Source organism: Marmota flaviventris, chromosome 3 (assembly GCF_047511675.1).
Source record: "Marmota flaviventris isolate mMarFla1 chromosome 3, mMarFla1.hap1, whole genome shotgun sequence".
In the NCBI taxonomy this organism is placed as follows: domain Eukaryota; kingdom Metazoa; phylum Chordata; class Mammalia; order Rodentia; family Sciuridae; genus Marmota; species Marmota flaviventris.
Window position 1 is genome coordinate 85,311,955 of NC_092500.1, and position 23,010 is coordinate 85,334,964.

A 23,010-nucleotide genomic window follows, 5' to 3' on the forward strand; every position below is an offset into this window, starting at 1 on the left:
TGTAGCTAGACCTTCTTAAACTCTAAGTGGCATTGAACCTGTTGATGTCATTGAAAATACACTGCTGCTTTTTAATTATTTCAGGGGATAAACAACTTAATCTTCCTCCAACTATTGTATTAATTTTGCCCCCAAGTAACTCAGTGATGATCTTTCCTCTACAATAAAAAGCAAGGTTTTCTTTATAAAATCTTGCCAAAATGAGACTTTTTCTTCTGTTCATGAGATGACTAAAACTCTTCAGAGATTTGAAGATGATAGAAATATCACCAAACATGACTATAACTCTTTCAATCAAATACTGCTGTGATAGTTCCATGTGAAGGTATAGGGTTAAAATGATAATTTTTTTATGCTATGTGTATCTCCCACAACAAAAGGATAAAAACATTATGCAATGATCACCTGGGAACCTACCACCAACTTCAGGAAAAAAGAAGACTAGATTCATCTTCTGAGAGTCCTCCTAGGATCCATTGCTCCCCCATTCCTTCACAGTCCATCCCTGTCCTGACGTGAAATTTTCTTGTATTGTTCCCTTGCTTTGCTTTTCAGCCTTGCACAGTAAAGGACTTTATAAATGGAACCTCTTCTGTGTGCGTTTCTGAAACAGCTTTTTTGTTCAATCTTTAGTTCCAGATCAATTCATCCTGTTACATGTTGCTATACTTCCTTTATTTTCATAGCTAGATAATATTCCATCCCATGAACATACCACCATCTACTTGTTCATTTACTGAATAAGTGAGTGAATCTGTTAATGGATATTTAGGTTGCTTTCCTTTTTATCCTTTTTGTTATCATTATACAGGTTGCTGTGAATCATTCATCTCCTTATGTACATGGACAAAATTGTCTCTATGGCTGTTTATGAGTAAAACGTTTCTCTTTAATGCCAAATTGCTTCCCAGATCTACCTCTTCGGCATTCCACCAGCCTTGTGTAAGTGCCAGGGTTACTCCATATTCTCACTGGGCTTATAATGTTTTGCCAGTCTGGCTTATGTAATATGACAGCTCATTATGGTTTTAATATTCATCTCCCTGATTTCTAATGAGGCTGTGTATCTTTTCCTTCTTATCAGCCCTTTGTGTCTTCCTGTTAGGGGAAAGCCTATTCAGTCCTTTTGTTGGTTTCACTTTTGGGTTCTTTGTCTTTTTCTAATTAGTTTGCAGAAGTTTCTTTGGTGAGTGATAAACACTGTAAGTCTTTTTTTCTCCCAAGTTGTGACTTCTCTTTTGTTCTTTCTGGTCTCTGCATTGGTGATTCTTTTAAAAGCCATGTGGATGATCTCATGAGGGAAGGAATAAAAACTTAGTTTTCGGAATCTAGACTCTTCCTTGTTGTGTCACAAACCATGTAGAGTCTATCATCCTGGAAAGCTGAATTGTGTTTCTCTTGACTAAAGGTAGTAACTACATCCCAGCATTTAGCTGCATCTCTGTCATCATTAGGCAGCATTTTAATAGTAGCTTAGTCGTGCTGGAACAAATGACTACTCCACTAATATCCCTATCACATTGTACCTCAGTTATTCAAGAAGCCATAACAACCTGACAGACACATGACTGCCTTTTGCCCAAGACAAGAATGTGTTGCAGACATTCCAGGTTCCTACAATGGGAGCACAGACTTTTTAGACATACCTGTTTCCAAAACCTTCTTCTCCATTTTCCAAATGGATGAGGTTAGATAAGATCTATAGGCTTCAATTTTCTTTTCTCTGTACTGGGACTAATGATAGCTAGCTTGGAGGGTTTTTGAGTAGATTTAATTAGATTCTCTATTTGGAGAACACATCATTTAATATATGCTCAGGAAATGGCAGATATTTTGGGGTACCAGGGATTAAACTCAGGGGCAGTAGACCACTGAACCACATCCCCAGTCCTGTTTTGTATTTTATTTAGAGACAGGGTCTCACTCAGTTGCTTAGCACCTTGCCATTGCTGAGGCTGGCTTTGAACTCGAGATCCTCCTGCCTCAGCCTCCCGAGCCCTGGGATTACAGACACGTGCCACCAAGCCCAGCATAAATGACTGTTTTTAGTGGTATTATAATTGTAAAATTCATGGATATATCAAGAATCACTATACATAGATATTTCCATGTTATAAAAACAAAGGGGTATACATCTAAACTCAAGGGAAGGTAGAATTGGAATCAGAGCTCAGAGCTACAAGTAGCAGGACTTGATTCTTGCCACAGGACAATGATTCTTGCCACAGTGACAGGGCTAGGACCCTAAGAGGGAAGTAAGGTACCGATGTTCTTATCTTCTCAATTTGCTCTTCTAATTCCTATTGTATTCTAGCTTAATGCAGTTGCTCCACTTTAAGAAATAGAGTAACAAGAAAATCCATGGCGCTAGAGCAGGGGCTTATTCTCTTCCTACATAGGAGGAGCTCTTTAGAAGCCAGGCTGGAATTCTTTCTCATCTCTTTGCCCATGTTGAGCTCATGTGCAGCACAGAGATCTTTTGATTTATCCCTAAACTATGAATGAAATGACATTATTACTGCCCATGAGGAGTGTAAAACTCACTGGGAAGAAAGCATTCCTGTAAAGAAAGGAGAGTAATGAAGAAAAGGTAATTGTCCAACTGTGGGTTTTATTTTCATAGTTACATCCTATAGGAAATTAATTGATATAGTGAAATAATTATTAATTGAAATTGGTTATATTTTCAAAATTTGCCACTTATTTTAAAGAGTGTTCTCCCACCCCCCCATATTTTTTTTTCTATATAAGTGTCACAAGTGGTGGTCCAATCTGATAACTTTTTAGCTTCAAATTAATTTTCTTTGTGCTCATCATTATGTTCAAAAGGGGGTGTTCACTGGGTTGACAGGAAAGGTGGATCAATTTTTTGCCATGTTAAATCAACTGACATGCCCAAGGTCACCTCCCGATAGGGAATCATTCTCACAAACAGAGCTGAAGTATTTAGACTTGTGGCTCTGTACTTCTTCATCTCACCGATTTTTCCAGCTGAAGTGAAGATCTATTTTTGTCTGGAGAGTTTAAGTAAGGTGTGAGGCTAGTGATGGAATGAATGGCTCTCACAGGGAACAAGAACTCCAGCTTCTCAGTGACAGCCTGTGCCTGCCTCTCCTCCAGGATGCTTTCCTGCTTATCAAAGGAATGAAGACAAGAGGACTTAGGTCCCACTGTGCTGTAGTGCCTTTGAAAATGCCTGTGAAATATAAATCAGTGTTTCCATTTCTGAAGAAATAGCAAGAAAACTGTAGTCCAAAAGGAGAGTTGAAGAAAATAAATTGGCAAGACCCTTTTACAAGTCATTTTTCTAAAAGATACCCAGAAAGAAAAACAAACAAACAAAAACAAAAGCATCTATTATTCCATTACATGATTTTTGGATATATCTCTACTTATACAATTTGTTCTGAAACAAAGATATTATGCTTTTCCAAATGGCAAATGTTGCTATAAACACCCAGCTAGCAAAACCCTCCTCTTGTAATTTTTAGATCACCTCATTTCCAAGAATAATACTGCAATGGAGGGACAGCTGTCATGGTGACAGCCATCACTCACTCAACAATTGGAAAGATGTGCTGAGCACTGTCCAAGTTCAGGGCAGGATGCTTGTTGTCTAGCCAGGAAATGAGGCTACTGATATTCTAGTTGGCCATTAAAGAATGCACACCCCACCCCCAACACACACACTCACACACTCACACACATACCCTGCTGAAATACGTGTGGTAGCTCCCTGCTAAGTAAACATTATCATCATGCCAAAGGCACCCCTGAAAGTCCTTCCTGAGGTCATTGTAGTATGTGTCCCACCTCTGACCACAGCTAAAAGCAACTGAATATAGCTGGCCTGTCTCCACTGCCTAAAGAGGGAACTGATTTTAGAAAAAAATATTCCAGTAAAAATAGACACCCGTAAAATGAGATTAACCCAGAGTATTGATTTCTACTATAATTCTTGTCTTTGAAGTAAATCATTCAAACGAGATTAGAAGCACCTCTAATGTTTTCACATAATCAAGTATTTTTCTTATTTGTTTCCTCCTAAAATAGTAGTTTACTATGGAATTAATTTTTGAATCTGAATTTGTTTTATATGTGAGAAAGTAAAGAGGATCTATTCCATGCTGATCGGTCCACCAGAAGAAAAAAAAATCCCACTAGAAAGACTTGTTAAAATTTTCCAAAGGATCTGTCACCACTGGTGTGTTTACCAGAGTGCCCTAATTCTGATAAAGACAACTATTTAGGTTCTTTGCCCTGACTTTGTTCTTTCACTATGGCAGATGTTGTCACCTTGTTATTGGTACTCCTTTGACTATTTGACCAATGTCCATCAAGTTTCCAGACAGAGAAATGTTTACATAGGCTATGCCTTCTCCCTGTGGGTGGATATGTCAATTCTTAGCATTGAAATGTCAGAGAGCTATTGTGCTAAAAGATGAGGGACTCCAAATGGCAGGTGGATGGTGGTTGTTTTTTCAATTTTTTTTTTATGATGTTGAGCTAGAAGGTGGGCATATGCCTTTGTCCCTCTCCACTCATTACTGGATTCTAGTTTCTTTCTCAACATGCAGAGTGTCTTTGGGGGGATTCTCAGGAAGTTGGAAGTGTGTTACAAGTGCATAAACCACAGGCCCCATCTGGGTCTAGTGAGTTGGAACCCACAGTTTAGCAAAATATCCATATAACTTATATGCACATTAAAGTTTGAGAAGTGTTTCCCTACCATATGTACATATATCAAAGAATACACCCATATTCTCTTTTTTACCTTATTTTTGCCCTATTACTAAAAGCCTTTCCAAATATTAAATTAAGTTATATATTTAATTACATAATACGTAGGACACACAAGTTAGATTCTGCCTTTTCTTTATTTTAATTAATTAATTTATTTGTTCTAATCAGTTACGCACGACAGTGGAATGCTTTTTGATTCATTGTACACAAATGGAGCACAATTTTTCACTTCTCTGGTTGTACACAAAATAGGGTCACACCATTCATGCAATCATACATGTACCTAGGGTAATGATGTTTGTCTCATTCCACCATCTTTCCTGCCCCATTCCCCTTCCTTTTTCTCCTTCTCCTTTGCCCAGAGTTCCTCTCTTTTTCCCATGTCTTCCCCCCCCCCCGCCCCCTTATGGATCAGCATCCATTTATCAGAGAGAACATTTGGCCTTTGGTTTTGAGGGATTAGCTTACTTCGCTTAGCATGATATTCTCCAACTCCATTTATTTCTGAAAATGCCATAATTTTATTCTCTTTTATTGCTGAGTAATAATCTATTGTGTATATATACCACAGTTTCTTTATCTATTCATCTATTGAAGGATATATAGGTTGATTTCACAGTTTGGCTATTGTGAATTGTGCTGCTATAAACATCGATGCGGTTGTGCCACTGTAGTATGCTGTTTTTAAGTCCTTTGGGTATAGACCAAGGAGTGGAATAGCTGGGTCAAAAGGTGGTTCCATTCCAAGTTTTTTTAAAAATATTTTTTAGTTGTTTATGGACCTTTATTTTATTTATTTGTATTCAGTGCTGAGAATTGAACACAGTGCCACAAGCATGCTAGGCAAGTACTCCACTACTGAGCCACAACCCCAGTCCCCATAATAAGTTTTTTAAGGAATCTCCATACTACTTTCCAGATTGGTTGCACCAATTTGCAGTACTACTAGCAATGTATGAATGTGCTTTTCCACCCACATCTTCGCCAACACTTATTGTTTCTTGTATTCTTGATAACTGCCACTTGACTGGCGTGAGATGGAATCTTAGAGTAGTTTTACTAGAGATGTTGAACATTTTTTCATATTTGTTGATTGATTGTATATCTTCTTCTGAGAAGTGTCTGTTCAGTTCCTTAGCCCATTTATTGATTGGGTTGTTTGTTTTATTGAAGCTAAGTGTTTTGAATTTTTTATATATCCTGGAAATTAGTGCTCTCTCTGATGTGCATATGGTAAAAATTTGTTTCCATACTGTAGGCTCTCTCTTTACCTCATTGATTGCTTTTTTTCTTCTGAGAAGAATCTTTTTAATTTGTAGATTCTGCCTTTTCTAGTGGATCATGAAGTCAGGGTTGAAAAAAGACATAGCACAATGACAGGACTATCCATGGGTGTTTAGACATGAATCTTAGGCATTCTGACTCTATATTGAAAAATATATTCTTAATTAGCACTAGTCTAGTCAAAATTATTGACTAAATATAATATTCATTAAATTAATAACAAAAGTCAAATATTAGAGTTAACATTCTTTTTTTACCTCTGAATTTTTGTGGTTTGTGCTATTGTTAGTGTCACAATCACTATCATACTGGGAAAGAATCATATCAATTTAAACCTCGTGAAAATAGGCTAATAAATATCAAAGTTTGGAAAGGTTTTTTGTTTATTTGTTTATTTTTGTGTTGTATGTGTGGTGCTGGGGATTGAACCTAGGGCTTCTATCAACTGAGCTATATCCTTATCCCTGGGAAGGTTCTTAAAGCTAATAGTTTCAGCATATGAAATCTTAATAAAATTGTTCTTCTCTCTTTTTTCCAAGGTGATTTTTTGCATTGTGTATGCCTGTAGAACAATGGACCTGGGTTATTTTGGGGTGAATGTCGCAATTGTACAAGCTGAAGCCACTTTCAGAATCCTGGGACAGTCTTGTCCTTTGACCACCACAGGATAACAACAGTGATGGTGATACCAACTCAAATCTCTGCAAGCACATTATATTAGATGTGCCCTAATAGTTTCTGAAATTTTATGAAAACAAAATGCTCACGAATAACAAGCAAACTGGCAAATTATATTACTCTAGTATCCTATGATAAAAAGTGCAGTTCCTGTATATGAATCACTATTAATTAATTACTTGGCATATATTACCTCCAATTGTGTTATGTGGAAGCCATTATTCTTTTTATAAATTAGAACATTATACTTATTCATAATATTTGGCTTCCTTTTAACAAAATTATACATAAAAGGAATTTTATTTCAATCCCCATCCCCCCTTCCTTCCTTTTTCCTCTCCATTTTCTCCCTCCTTTACTGATCTTCCGTTCTTTTTTTAAAAAAAAATATTTTTTGGTTGTTGTTGGACCTTTATTTTATTTGTTTATTTATATGCAGTGCTAAGAATCAAACCCAGTGCCTCGCACATGCTAGGCAAGTGCTCTACCAACGAGCTACAACCCTAGCTCCCTTTGATTTGTTTTTGATTGGTACTTTCTACATATAAATAAAGGTGAATAAAGATTTTGTTAGATGTATTCCACATTTCCTCCCCTCTCCTTTCCTTCCTCCTCCCTCTCATCTCCTACTTCTACTGATCTTCCCTATATCTTCATGAGATCCAGTCCCTTCATGAGATCCACTGCCTTCATTCCCTTATTTTGCTCTAGCTCTAACATATGAGAGAAAACATTTGACCTTTGATTTCTCTGAAGTCTGGCTTATTTCACTTATGATTTTCTCTATTTCCATTCATTTACTGGCAAATGCTATTATTTCATTCTTCTTTATGGCTGAGCAAAACTTCATTATGAATATATACCGCAGTTTCTTGAGCCATTCATCTGTTGATGGGCATCTGGATTAATTCCATAATTTGGCTATTGTGAATTGAGCTGCAATAAACATTATAGACACTATTTTCCCATAGTATGCTGATTTAAGTTCTTTTGGACAAATACCAAGGAGTGGAACAGCTGGATAATATGGTAGTTCCATTCCTAGTTTGTTGATGAATCTTCATAGTTTTTTCCAAAGTGGTTGTACTAATTTGCAGTCCCACCAACAATGTATGAGTGTACCTTTTCCCCACTTCTTCACTAACATTGATAATTATTTATATTCTTTTTTTAAAAAAATATATTTTTAGTTGTTGTTGGACACATGCCTTTATTTTATTTATTTTTATGTGGTGCTGAGGATCAAACACAGTGCCTTGCACGTGCTAGGTGAGCGCTTTACCGCTGAGCCACAACCCCAGCACCTAATTATATTCTTGATAACTGCCATTCTGACTGGAGTGAGATGAAATCTTAGTACAGTTTGATTTGCATTATTCTTATTTTAAATAATCCAAGGTTCATGAAAATGAAACAGTGTTTCTAAGATTGTGTAAATGAATGATGGAGCTCCTATGCACACTGAGGTCTTTACCTCCCACAAACCTTTGCTTCGCTAAGCTACGGAGCTCCCAAGCACTTGACATGTAATGCATGATTGCTGTTTTAGGCAACAAGGAAAGTCAGCTGCATGTAGAGAACTCCTGTGGAACTCTGCACCTCTGACCCACTGTAGAGCCACCAAAGTCCTGGGCACTTCTGGCTAACAGTAAAATTCTGATTGACTTTCTAGGTGGTGGTGATCCTGGGTCTGCAAGGACCTACCTGTGTTGCTTATAGGGAGAGTGTGTGATTTGTCAATTTATTTCAACATCTACAGTTCATTTTATCATTGCAGCTCTTATATTCTATTTTCTTCAAGATTTTTCTCTATAGTGGTTCTTTTAATTTTTATATCAGTCCCCTCTATTGGTCTCCTTCACTTGTATGGGCATAACTCAAGTCATCCCATCCTCCTTCCTGAAAATAAATAAATAAATAAAAATCAAGCAGCACTAAGAAACATATTTTTCTTCTTTCTCTCAGTCAATCAATCAATCAGTCTTCCTCACTCCATTCAATCAATTGATCAGTCTTCCTCCCTCCATTCAATCAATCAATCAATCTTCCTTCCTCCATCCCCAGCCTTGTCTCTCTCTTGATACTGGGAAGCAATTTACTACTAATCTATACCTCCAGCCTTTTTTAAAAAAAAATTGAGAAAGGGTCTTTCTAAATTGATGAGGCTCTTCTCCAACTTGCAGTCCTCCTGTCTCAGCCTCCTGCATTGCTGGGAGTATTTTCTTTGACTCTGGTTCTCCCCATACTATTGCTCCATTCTAATGTATCCTTTTACCCTTTCTATTTCTTTAAACAGTGGCTTCCTCACTCTCTGTCTATAAATCATTATTTTTCATTCTCTTTTGAACCCACTGCCCTCTGGTTTTCTTCTCTACCACTCACTGAATCTAATTTAACCAAGTTTCATGATACTGAGATTCAGTAGCCTTCTTTTTGGAGGAAAATGAACAAGGAAAGGGACTGTAAATAACATTTATGGAAAACCTAATCAGAGCCATCTTTCTGCACTGAATTCTGTTTTCTCATCAAATCCTCATAGTAACATTGTACTATTGTACATTATTGTCATTATTATTATTATTATTTAAGCTTCAGAAACAGGTTCAGGGCATTCAACTAAAAGAAGGTAGAGAACTGATTCAAACTAGTTCTGCCTGATTCAATATCCCATATTTTTTCATTATACAAAGCAAAATAAAATAGTAGAGGGTGGGCAGGTGGGGGCAAAAAGAATAGAAAGAAAAAGGAAGAAGGGATTGGAAGAAGGTAGGGGAAGAAAAATTCAAATCCAGGCAATTTCTCTATAGTAAGCAAGAGATTCAAATTGACCACTAGATTAATTTTATTGCTGCTCATATCTTTAAATCTTATAGTACAGAATACCTTAAGCTTAAAAGCAGAGCATAGAAAAATGAAAAAAATTAATATTAGTAAAAATAAATAATGTTAGTAACAAACATTGCTTCTATCTCCAAAGTAGTATACTTCATGGAAAGACCTAGTATCCTCTGTTTTCTATGATGGTGAAAGCTACAGCTAGGGTATCTACTTGATGATACTGCCACTTTACACAACTTTCAGAGGGTGTTTTTAATGCACAAGAAATGAGGATATAGGGCAGATATCGAATGAACTTACCAAAATTGTGTGTGCTATTTAAATTTTCTCAAAATTATTCAAATTTCTCTGGCCTAGAAATCAGGACAGAATCTCAGGACAGATGGCTTAGTAATGAGTTTTTCACCTCTTTCGGCTGCCAAGCAATTTGGAAATTGCACTAGGCCTGGCCCCTGTCAGTATAGTTCAGCACTTCAACATGAAGACTAGTCTGACACGAGGAAGTTGTCATCATCATCAGCTAATGTTTAGCAAGTGTGGCACACTGAGTGTCATGAAAATGGAAAGAATGTTCTGTTCTGATGATGATTTCATAACAAGTTTGAGTTGTAGCTGCACTTCTGTGTTGAGCTAAAAGTTCAACTTATATTTCCAGTCCAAACTCCCTTCTTACTTTGGGCCGAGTTATTCAATTATCTATTAGGCCTTTTTAGTTAGATATCATGCAGGCCCCCCAAAGTACACATGTTCACTGCTCTTGATCTTCGCTAAGAAAACACTTCATGCTCCAGTGTTTCCATTTCAGTAAAATAACCCCATCCAGACAGCTACTGGTTTAAGCCTAGAATCATTCTTGGTCCTTCCCTCATTCCCTCCATCACATTTAGTCACCAAGGCCTGTTGACTCTACTTTCTAAATATCTTCTGAATCTACGTCTCTCCATCCCCACTGCCATCTTGATCTTTGGGTCACCATCAGTTTTGAACTACTCTTGAGTGCAGCTACCTGTCTGAAGGTCATCGGCTTTGTCCTTCTCTGCCCAGTCCTTTTTCTCTATGGAGCCAATGTGGTATATTATGTCAGATCATGCCATTCTCCCACTCTAAAGCATCCCATGCTTCATTCTGGCCATGGAATGAAGTCTGAACTCCTCAGTGTGGTTTAGAAAGCTGTTATCTCCCGCCCCACAGCATTTTTAAAAAAATATTTTTATTAGTGAATTATGGTTGTATACAATTTGACATAATCATACATGCATGGAGTAAAATTTGCTCCATCTCAGTCCCCAGTACTTCTTCTTGTCCTGTTCTTGTCCCACCCCTGTTCCCCTTCCTCTACTCTACTGGTCTTTCTTCTATTTATTTATTGTTTTGTAATTTGGTGCTTTTTAGATATACATAAAGTGGAATTCACTGTGGTACATCCACATATGTACATAGCATAATTTGGTCAATACCTTTCTCTAGTTCCTCTCTTTTCTTATTTCTTCTTCCTCCCCTGCAACCCTCTTCCTATTTTCTACTGATCTCCCTTCTATTTTCATGGTACTTCCCTCCTTTTCCCCCTTACTTTGCTCTAGCTTCTGCATATGAGACCCTTGACTCTTCCGCATGACCCTTGACTTTCTGAATCTGGCTTATCTTAATAATGATAACATTTCCATCTATTTACTAGCAAAAGCCACATTTTTTTCTTTTTTTATGGCTAAGTAGAACTCCATTGTGTGTGTGGGGATGTGTGTATGTATGTGTTTGTGTATGTATGTGTGTGTGTGTGTGTGTGTGTATATATATATATATATATATATATATATATATATATCACATTTTCTTTATCCATTCATCTGTTGATGAGCCCCTGGGCTGGCTCCATAAGCTGGCTATTGTGAATTGTGCCTACAACCTTTCCTATAAGTTAGTCATTTAGTCAGAAAATATTTGAGTGCCTGTGCCTGTTGTGTGCCAGACCTTGCTTTAGGCTCTGGAGATATAGCAGTGAAAAACAAACTGGTCACTTTATCTGAAGATACTTGCATGCTAGTGGGAAGACCCACCAATAAATATGTAAACAAAAAATGAATGATTTTAAGTGCTGACAGATACACAGAAGGAGATCTTTGTGAGAGGTGCCTCCTTAAGTGTCTCTTTATCTCACAGAAAACTAAGTCAGACATTTCAGATATGCTCTTCTGCCATTACACTTGAGAACTCTTACGTTATTTCTTGTTTAATTGTTGAACTTTTATCATGGGCCATCATAGATCTTCATATCTAGTTACACTAGTTGTTGCCTGGTATATGTAATATTATTAATCACTATTTGTTAAATAGATGAATGTTATTTCCTTGGTATGAATTAGTTGATAGACTTTTATCTTATTGCTTAAATTTTTTTAAAAAATATGCATATATATTGAAATAAAAAAATTGGTAAAAAATAAGACTCTGAAATTTATAACTGTTCAGATATTTGCGGATACACACACACACACACACACACACGTACATACTACATTTACCTTTTACACACTTAACATTTATACCAAATCAACAAATTCTTATAGATAGTGAAATTCTATATATTACTCATTTCTTAGTTATTCTGAGAAATTATTTTGTTTGGACAATTGTGAAATCAAAAGTATGCTCTGAAATTAAAATACCACAAGAAAAGAATAGACATGACATTGGGTCATTTTAGCTTAGAAGCAAAACAGTGCATGGAATCGGCATAATCATTTTGGGCAAAACTTTATTAATCTTTCTGTTTGCTTAATATATTTGCCTTTGTAAAGTTTATACTATCAATCTACTATATCAAGTGTGAAGTTCTTGCAAGATTAGTAGAATAGCAGGAGGCCTCTCTAGAGGAAAATGGAATTACCACACTCTCTTCCATCTTCAGGTTCTACTGAAAAGAGTATTTTGTTCAACTATGCTCACCATAATGTCAAGCAAACCACACAAATAATTCAACTTGAATAAAGTTTAGATTAGCTTTATATGTTTTTTTTTTTTTTTCAGAAGTAGTTTGTCCTATCCTTAAAGTTCTTAGTTACCTTTTTTTTTGGGGGGGGGGAAGGGGGTTGGGGTTGGGGGGGTGTACCAGGGATTGAACCCAGGGGCACTTAACAACTGAGCCCTTTTTATTTTTTTATTTTGAGACAGGATTTTGCTAAGTTGCCCAGGTCCTCAGGGCCTCACTAAGTTGCTGAGGCTGGCTTTGAACTTATGATCCTCCTACCTTAGCTTCCTGAGTTGCTGGGATTACAAGCATGCACCACCATGCCCAGCCTTCATACACAATTTTGACTATTTTGCCTTTGTCTTTTGTATTTGTTTTTTTTTTAATTTTTTATTGTAGGCTGTTCAAAACATTACATAGTTCTTGATATATCATATTTCACACTTTGATTCAAGTGGGTTATGAGCTCCCATTTTTACCCCATATTGTCTTTTGTATTTGGATGAAACAAACTTCTGGGGAACTGAGTTTCAAGTCTTTTGGTTATTTTCTTCTTAAATTCTTACAATGCCCTGTGTTTTTCCTGTGACTATTCAGTATGTGTATCAGAGTTTCCATTAGCTTTTAAATAAATCTTTGCACAAAGAACCTACAAGAATAGCTGTCTTATCAATTTCTCTTAAAGGCGAATAGTTTTTTTTTTTTTTTTCTAACTACCATTTCTCACCAAGTCCAGTGCTTGAAAATATTCTGAGATATATGCCTAGAGTTTGAGATCAGCTGCTGGATTCCCAAGCGAAAATAGTTGTAGACAAAACACAGCATGTTGTTGTAGAAAAATTGTAATCTTGGAGTTAAAAGCCACTAGACCAGGGTATTACTTCAGACTGTGTTATTCCTATTCCTCTCTTTAAGTCTTCTTTTCCAAACCAACCAAGAACTTGGTATTGGATTCTTTGCTATTATTAGTTTAAGCAGATCATTATTTTGTAGATAATTACTTGTGTACAAACTTTACCCTGTAGTACATGCCAGCCTTAAATATAAAAAGTATTCCTGTCAATAGAAATCCTTCCACATCCTTCTCAATATTTCCACAATTACAACCTAAATACACCTATTTGTCTGAGTTTTAATGTTCTGCATCCTATATCCCATTCCATAGCTTAAAACATGAATGAAAGAGGCACATGGCCTGGAAAAATGTCTGAGTAATGAATTCTGCAAACCCATGTGGCTGTTGGGCTTCACAGATTCCAAATCCCAACTTTTTTAAAAAGAGAAGAAGAAAGTACCCAAATCAAAATTACCTGTGGCAACATGGAAAAACCCATTGAGCCTGCCACTGGCAAAACTCATCAGAGATATGGCTTTCCAAATGTGAAAACACATAAAACAAAGCATTCTTTCTTTATGATAATGATTTGAATTTCTAATTCTCTGGGCCCTACAAGTTTATTATGAAAACCATGTTCAGTTCCCCTAAAGGGCAAGAAAGAACCACTTCCTATTGCATAAAGTTATAGAATTATAACAGCAAAATTTTAAAGCCCCATAATTTGTTCCTTGGGTAGCATTATATTGTCCTCCTCTGGGTTACGTAATTCTGCCTTGGTCTTTCAAACACAGAAACATTTTACCCTTGACACAATTTGGAATTTGGAACTGCCTGTGAAAACATGAATAACTTCATTTTTCCATTTGAAAAGTCCCTAAACACAAATTGATAAATTCTCAAAGAATTTCAGTGCAGAGTGTGCAGGCTAGCATTTCAACTGCCAAGACCTATATTAAAAGTGTTTGAGTTGCCAGAAAAAACACAGCTGTTAGTCTATATCTCAAGCAATCTGTACACCATCTTTTAGGCTGAGGAGATTGCAAAATGGACTGAGGTTAGATGCACATCTTGGAAGAGTCAAATGCTTTGCTTGCCCAACGTAAAAAGCTTTTTAAGTCCCAAATAGTAACACTAAATCGGAATATCAGAAGTTTTAAATTACTTGCTTTTTGAAAATATTGTCCCCACTCCCAACAAAACAAAGTGACAGGATCCACCAACCAAAAGTTTTCTCCTGACCTTTGATTCTATTTGTGATAAGTGTTTGTGTCTTGTTTTAGCTATTATTTAAAAGATTATGGTGGCCTAGAAACTGGCTACCTATGGTAATTTCATGGAGGCATCAATGGAGAGGGTCTCATGAGGTCAGAGTGTCTGTGAGAGAGACCGTCTCTGACATTTCTATAGACTAAATTGAATTCTTGGCACAATCTCGAGCTTGGACAGCATGAGTTTTCCACCTGGCTACTCTTCAATTGTGCCTTAATTTTTACCCTGATAATGTGATAGAATAAAGTGAATCTTTTTTTAACTGAACTTTTGAAGGAAACTGCATAAATTATAAAGGATTATATTTTTGAAAATGTGAAAAGCATCTTTAGATTTTCTCAGTCTCTTTTATTATTAAGTTATATCTTTATATATGTAACATATTCATGGGTTAATTCAGATTTTAAAGGACTGGCTGCAGCAGAGTTAAGATAAGCTTTGGGTTACACATAATATCCTCTGCACAAAATCTAACTCCAGGACCACCCCCTGCCTTCCACCCCCACCACCAACTGTTGTAACTTTCTAGTATTTTAGTGTGTTCTCCTGAGAAACTATGTCTTACATCTTCTGGAATCTTAAATACAACAAAAACAAAACAAAAGTCACTCACACTCAACTTTAAGTCAACTTTTTACAAATAATACTTTGACTAATCCTCTTTATAATTCCTATTTTGTAAGTGAAAAATAAATCCAGAAAATTTAAGTAACTTGTCCAAGGTCACACAATTAAACAATTGCATTTCAAGATGTGAATTCATGTTCTCTATAACTAGGTACCAGTTATCACTTTGAGCTACCTTAAGCCAGCTCATAGTTGGTGCATATCACAATGGAAGTCAAGTGCTATCTGACCCAGAGGGACTAGCAACTGCTCTCAAGGGCCTCTTTATACTTTCTCTTTAGGATATTTTGGATGCTGATGGTGTAAAAATTTGATCAGTAATATATCAAAGTGCTGTTTCCATTTCAGAAATGAATCCAACCTTCAGTCAATATTAATAATATCAAATATCAGAGATTTATTATTCCATATGTGTCAAGAGAATTATAGCCAACACCTAAACATATATATTTCCTGATTTAGATTTAATGATCTTCCTCCTAACTTCTTGCTCTCAGCTACTTTATTAAACATAATGAATGGCTTCTCTTAGGACCTAGTTTTTTCTAGAGGCATGTAACATTGAGACTCTTTTCTGGCATTTGCAGCTGTGATTTTAATTGGATTCATGCCTCTGTGATCCAAACCTCAGAGTCTCCCTGATGAAAATCATAAAACTGTTTAAGTAGAAAGAGACCTTAGAGACCAACTAGTTCCAAAGTCTCAAACTGACAGCTCCTAGGTGGACACTGGCTCCAAATATGTCATTTGTATTCCCACAGTAATGACCCAAGTTGAGGTCTTTTTTTAATTAGTTGCAAAATTTTTAAGTGGGTGTATTTTAAATAAAAATTCTTTATGTTGGATTTCTCATGAAAATTTAGAGTAGAATAGAATCACTGAGCTTGTTTTCCTTCATTTGATCTCCAACTACCAGCTGAATGGAGTGGCAGGTGGTCTCTGAAGATGGACTTAGCTCTCTAGGGTATCGCCATGCTGGCATCCCCTCATTGTCAATAATGTGGTCAGTAGTCTGCTAGCATTGATCATTGTATTTGTATTATTAATTTCTTATAGCCAAATTAGGAAGTAAGAACAATATGTTTGACTTTGTCACATATTCGAATATAAAACATAATCTGAGAGGACTTTGTGTTTAAAAAAAACATAGAGAACATGTTTCTTTGTGGAAATGAAGAATGCGCCTTTTGGGTTAATATGCAAATGAATCATCTCAGCTTCAAGACCATTTATGTTATTTGCTTGCCCTGTAAGAATTTGAGAATCATGATCTCATCTTATTTTGTAGCTCTGAATAGAGATCAAAAGAGGTTAAATGGCTTCCCTGGGGTTTATATCTACAACTACAGTGAAGGTTTTCTTGCCTTATATTATGATGCTGAGTGTGACAAGTTGGAAATAACAAATACTGATGAATTTGTGAGCTGAAATATTTTTTAAAAGTTATCTTAATGTTGAAAAATTGTTTAGAAAATAAAATAAGACATGATAGTAAGTTTATATAAACTCAAAATGGGCACAAATATCAGAGTACAAGCATTGTTCTATCCAGACTTCAGAGTCCCCTAAGTCTTTCCTCTTAGAAGATACTTAACCAAGAAGGCTTTCACCATCTTTCATGTCAGCTATTTGTATTTTGTTCAAATTGCTATAGAATTGTGGTAGAATGTATCTGAAATGAAAATGTTAGGCTTGAAAAAATAGTTTAAAAAATAGTCAGTCTCTGTCTCATCCACGCACACACACACGCACACACACACACACACACACACAAACTCCGAAAAATAGTTGGCTTATAAAATTTACTTTTAATAAATTCATATTTTCAAGGTTATATTCTTTTATTCTTCTGTTACTGAATTTATAAGACATAGATGTTGGGCTGGGGATTTGGCTCAAGCAGTAGCGCGCTCGCCTGGCATGCGTGCGGCCCGGGTTCGATCCTTAACACCACATACAAACAAAGATGTTGTGTCCGCCAAAACTAAAAAATAAATATTAAAAAAAATTCTCTCTCTCTCTCTTTAAGAAAAAGAAAAAGACATAGATGTCCCTTCTGCCCATAAACACTAATAGAGAGTCTCAGGACAGATTTTTAAAAAAAAATTTTTAGTTGTCAACAGGCCTTTATTTATTTATTTTTACTTATTTATATGCTGTGCTGAGAATCAAACCCAATGCCTCACATATGCTAGGCAAGTGCTCTGCCACTGAACCACAACTCCAGCCTCAGAACAAATTTTAAAATAAAGACATTGGGACTGGGTACATACCTTAATGGAAGAGTATTGGCCCATCATTCCTATGGCTTTGGGTTTCATCCCCAGTGCTGGAAAAATGAACTAACTATATAAATAAGGAAAGAAAAGAGAGGTCTATAGTGCCACTTGATGCTTTTTAATAAATCACAGAGGCAGTTCATGAAGGCAGGGCTATTTAAGGTTGCATATGCATTCCTTACCTTCTGAAACAACCCACGAAGTCAACCTAGACACTTTCTCAAGTCCTCCAGACACAATTGTTCTACACCTTTAAGGGAGCTTAAGGAGCTTCTAGAACAGGATTTCTAAAACTTAGTGTACATTCTTGATATTTTGTTGTTCCCGAATATTTTATTGGCTTCTGTGATTACTATTATTTTCTTTCAAAAGAACAGATTCCATAATAACAACTGTACTTAAACATTACTCACAATCTTCATCATCAGGAAGTTGCATCCTGTGTTTACTCTAGACAGTGCATGAATACATTTATAATCACGTCCACTGTTTAGTCAGGTTAAACAGAAAATGGCTCATCACCATCCTCAATATAGCAAGTGGTATTTTTCCTTTAAATATTTGCACCCTATTCTTTTCTGTAGTTTAATAATCTTGTATTTTTAAAGGTATTTCCAAGGTAAGGCCTGTGTAAGATCATAGTGATCACAAAGGAGGGTACAAAAGGTGGTAGGGGATCCAGAGGGTGCATTGACCCAGGCTTTCTAATAGTGGCGTGTTCTCCTGAGCAAATACTACAGATTTGGCTAACTTCTGTTTCCTTGTCATGGAAATGGGCAAAGGCCTTGATATTCTGCGATGAGTTGATTTATGTATATGCATTTGCTCTTTAGGAAGCAGAGCGGCAGCCATCATGGTAAGTAGGAGCACAGAAATGGGTCATCCACTCTGACTTACATCTATCTTGCACTATTTATTTAATTTGATCAAATGACTTCTGTAAATCTTTCTTTCCTCATCTATACCAGGAATAATGACACTAGTAATGCCTACTGTCTTAGGTCAGTTTCCCTGGGATTTAGACTCTGAGATGGGGATTTGCATGGAGAGGGGGTTATTGTGGGTACCTCATATCCATGTCTGTTGGAGAGTAAAGGAAGGAAGACAGAGCAGAGAGAGGAGCTGAACTACAACGCCAGCTCCCAAAGGCCTCAGCTGATCCCACATGAAGCCTGAGAGATAAGAATGATCCTTCAGAGTTGACCATCTTGAAATAAGTGGGCTGGATCATTAATCTTTTGTAGGGTTCCATCAGGGAAGAAGCATGACTTTGAGTGACAGCTGAGAGCAATTCCTGAAAAGTATCACAGCCAACAACACTGTTGGGATCGAGGGAAATAAGAGCCTCAGTCCAGTTCTCTAGGGGATATCTAGCGATATCCTGCCTTGGAGGATTGCATGAAATGATACATGCACAGAATTTTATCCAGTGCCTATGCTCAATTTGCTATAAACATTACCTAATAGATGCTTACTGAGTATTTGCTATTTGAAAATGCTTCAGGAGACCCTGTTAGGAAAGTATTGAAATAAATAACAAAGGACTCTGCCTTGAAGAGATTATTGTTGTATGGGAAAGAAGTGAAGTAGAGGCTACAGAAGGTCTAATGCTCCTTATCCTTGTGTATGTCCTTTGTATTATTCTGTAATTAACAATTGAATTCCAAATATTTTGTAGCTTTGAAAGTAATAATTGTGTATTCCTTCTCTTGCGTGTCTTGTGATCTAATGGAGGGCCAGAAATATGTGCAAGAAAGAACCTGATTTTAAAAAGCATAACATATGATTAAATATCAAAATGTGTGGCAGGGCCCCTCACTAATGATGGAAATGGTATAGCAGTCAGGAGGGCTTTGGGAAGGAATCGATTTGACCTAGACATTGTTGGTTACATGGACTTTGGATAGGTGAAGGGAAAGAGAGAACTCTAGACTGAAGAAGAGCACAAATGAAGGGGCTGCCTGTGCCTGTGGGTGGTGAGGAAATCAGTCGGGCAGCAATGGCATTTTTTAAATTGACACAATATTTTTACATATTTATGAGGTACAGTATGATAATTCATGTATACAATGTGAGATGGTTGAATAAGGATAATTAGCATTTCTACCTGCATTGGAGATTTTACTTTGACACACATTACTAAATAGACCGCTACTAGTTGCTGGAATTAGATTACTTCTGTGACAGATTGGGGAATTAGTGACTGATCATAGCAGCACTCTTTTGGATTTTTGAGTGACATGGATGAAACCCTATTACAGAAATTGATCTGGTAGAATTGAGGAAGATGAGCTATAAAGGGAATCCAGCATTTATGGAGTGCTTCCAAGGTGATCTCAGTGTCTTCTACTAAGTTTAGTAACTTACCCAGATGACAGATATGAAAGCTAAGATTAGAGGCTGGAATTGGACACCCATAAATCAGATGGTTTGTTGAGACAGCTTTAGCAGAAAGATGATTTAAACAAAAGAAGAAGCATAGACTTTGGATCCAGACTGATGAGGTAGGAGCTCCAGTTGTGCCAGTTATATGACCCTTGACCTTGGACAAGCTTCATAACCACCCATGCTTTTGTTACTATCTGCAAAATGATATAAATAATCCCCACTTTACGAGGTTGAAAGGACAAAATGATAACATAGTAAAATGGGAACTAAAGTTACTTGTTATTAATAATACACTTTTTACTGAAATTATTATCACACATCTGGAGCCTCTTCCCTCATCTCTTATATTTTGGATTTGTCTCTGATTGTCTGTTATTAACAGCGCTTAAATAAAACACAGTTTTTAAGTTCCACTTGTAACATGTAATTGTAGAGTTTTACTATCCTTTTATTAAGAGTGTCAGAAGGACACTGAAGTTAACTTGGACCTTCTGTTGGTGGATGGAAATGCCATGATGAGAGGCCACTGATAGGAGGTGACACCTTTAAATTTCAAGCCCAAACTAATTATTCTACCTTGAGAACTTTAATTAGTTCAGGGATTAACATATTTAATCATATGTTATGCTTTTTTTATCAGGTTCTTTCTTTTTTAAGAAATGTTTTTATTAGTTTATTATACTTATACATAATAGTGGGGTTCATTTTTACATAACCATGCACATATAGAATATAATTCCTCCATTTCAGTCCCTAGTGCTTCTTTTTTCCCTTTCCTCCTCTCTCCCTCCTTTCTTCTATTCTACTGGTCTTTCTTCTATTTATTTGTTGTTGTGTTTTTTTTAATTTGGTATACATAAAGGCAAAATTCACTGTTATATATATGTATATATTATATATATATATATATATATATATATATATATATATATATATATATATAAAATAATTTGGTCAATTTCATTCTGGAATTCCTTCCTTCTCCTATTACTCCTCCCTCCCTCTCTACCTTTTTCTACTGCATGGGGGCAGCCTATGCAACCATCAACATCTCTGATGGAAAATTACAACAGATATCCTTGTTTAGACTGGTCCTTCTTTTCCACATTGTTATTGTTCTACCTCAAAGAGAAAGTAGCATCTAGTGGCCAGTGAAGACCTGTAGGTTAGGAGCTATGGGATTGAAATAGTTAAAATTCATTAAAGTTAAAAATTTAGCTCCTCAGCTGCAAATAGCCACAGTTCAAATATTAACATCCATGTATGGCTAGTGGCTAGTGTGATGGGCAACATTGCTGGAACATTTGATGGTCACAGAGAGTTCTTTTGGACAGCTCTACTCCTGAGTCAAACTCAGTGAATTCAAGTTATATCTTTAACACGACTGTCTGCCTGACTTGGAACAAGGAATTGTATCTTTCTGTACCTTGGTTTTATCATCCATAAAACAAGATTGTCAGTACTGGTATCTTATTTCTCCTCATATCTAGCATCTGCTGTGAAGCCTTAAGGACAGTTAGCATTTAATAAGTGCTTTTTTCATCAGAGTTCAACTAAAATTCTGAATAACTATTTATTTATTTATTTATTTATTATTTTAGTGAGAATTGTAGGATTGGGATTTTTCTGATCTCTGTTTTCTTAGACTACAAAAAAATAGACTTATGATTAATGGGGAAAATAAAATCAGAAATGGATGAGTCAAAATGGATGGTCACTTCACCTATCAGGAAGAAAGAGGGAGGTAAGAAAGGGAAGAGAGAGGAGAGAAACCTGAATTGATAAATCCTGCGAGAGATAGAGCAAAGACAAATTTCCCCTACGTCAGCATTTTACCATAGGCAGGTCCTGAAGCCCAGGATGTAATTATCTTGGCTAGAACTCCTATGCTAGAGTAAACAGAAATCTGAGTGTGTCAACAAATTATTTAATTAAACAGAGTAGGTGGCAATGTGAAGGCAAAATTATAATGTGCAGTAAGATAATGTGATTGAAAGCTTCAGTTGTGATGGAATGGAGGGAATAAGACATAGGAAGAAAAATTATACAATTCTGGGGACCTGACCACAGACTTGGTTAGCCAATGTGAAAAATGAAATGAGAAATAAGATTAGGAAAATGGAATTGTATCATCCAAGAAAACATTTATTTGGATCCACCCCTCAAGTTTAAACATAAATTTAAAAGCAATCAAGATTAAGCCATGGTTTTAAGTGAGCCAAGGGTCAGAAGGAGGACTGAAAGCAGCATTTAAAAGGGTCTCAGGATTTGTGCCATCAGCATAAAAGTGGTAGTTACAATTAAAAACAGAAGTGAAATGACTGAGACGTATACAAACTAGAAATGAACAGATGGCCAAGGCATTCAGCTTGCTGGGGTGCAAAAGCTGGATATATTTTATATTTCATTTCAAGTTAACAAATATTAGGACATTAAAATGCATGAAACATGGTGTAGAGCCCATCTTGCCATATTTTTATTACCAAGTTAGAAAGAATTAGACTGCATGGAATGGATGCAAATGCTTCAGCCTCAGCAAATGCTGAGTCAGGGGAGATCAGGAAGGGCAGCTGGATTTCTGTTCTCTAAAGAAGAGCCTGGTCAATTGTATCCTAAGCCCTCTTTGTTTCTGCAGGCCTAAGTGGCCACTCACTTCCAAAAAGACGATCAGACTGCTGGATGACACTTTCATTACAGGTGGCAGTAGCACTCACTGGTGATTACACATGGAAGACATTTTTACTTGACTTCAGTTTGTCACTTACCCTAAGCAATCCTTACTACAAGGTAAGCTTGCTGTGATCAATAGACTATTGATCATACCAGACTGTCATTAAGAGGCCTATTTTCAAACATTTCCTATTAAGCCTGGAGCTTTCTACATAGGTGGCTGAGGCCACAAGGTTTTTTCATGGGTTCATAAATGTATTGCTGAAGGAACAGTATATGATTAAAGTCAATGGCCTCTCCTAAACTTCCTTGTTTGACCTCAGCCTTTATCTAGGGTTCTGTAATCAGACTATGACTCTGATTCCCTAGTGGAAAACTTGTCAAGTAACTTTGTTCATGATTGTCAAATTCTGGGTTACTAGATTCTCTTT

General features: G+C 36.5%; 1 protein-coding gene across 10 annotated transcripts in view; it reads left to right on the forward strand.

Annotated features, from left to right (window-relative positions):
• Lmntd1 (lamin tail domain containing 1) overlaps nt 1-23,010 on the forward strand; it is a 383,372-nt gene that overhangs the window by 129,198 nt on the left and 231,164 nt on the right. The gene's annotated exons all lie outside the window — the stretch shown is intronic.